Genomic DNA, 447 nt, shown 5'->3' with positions numbered 1-447 from the left:
AGCTCTTGATGCATTGATCCTTTTACCATTATGTAATGCCCTTCTCTGTCTCTTTTGATCTTTGTGGGTTTAAAGTCCATTTTATCAGAGACTAGGATTGCAACTCCTGCTTTTTTTTGCTCTCCATTTGCTTGATAAATCTTCCTCCATCCTTTTATTTTTAGATTATGTGTGTCCTTGCACATGAGATGGGTTTCCTGAATATAGCACACCGATCGTTTTGACTTTTTATCCAATTTGCCAGTCTGTGTCTTTTGATTGGGGCATTTAGTCCATTTGCATTTAAGGTTAATAATGTTATGTGTGAATTTGAACCTGCCATTTTGATGCTAGCTGGTTGTTTTGCCCATTGGTTGACACATTTTCTTTATTGTGTCGATGGTCTTTACCATTTGGTGCATTTTTGGAGTGGCTGGTACTGGTTGTTCCTTTCCTTTTTTTTTTTTT

This window comes from Cebus imitator, unplaced genomic scaffold (assembly GCF_001604975.1).
Source record: "Cebus imitator isolate Cc_AM_T3 unplaced genomic scaffold, Cebus_imitator-1.0 Scaffold956, whole genome shotgun sequence".
NCBI classification, from domain to species: Eukaryota; Metazoa; Chordata; class Mammalia; order Primates; family Cebidae; genus Cebus; species Cebus imitator.
The sequence above is the reverse complement of the archived record's forward strand: the minus strand, read 5'-3'. Positions refer to the sequence as shown.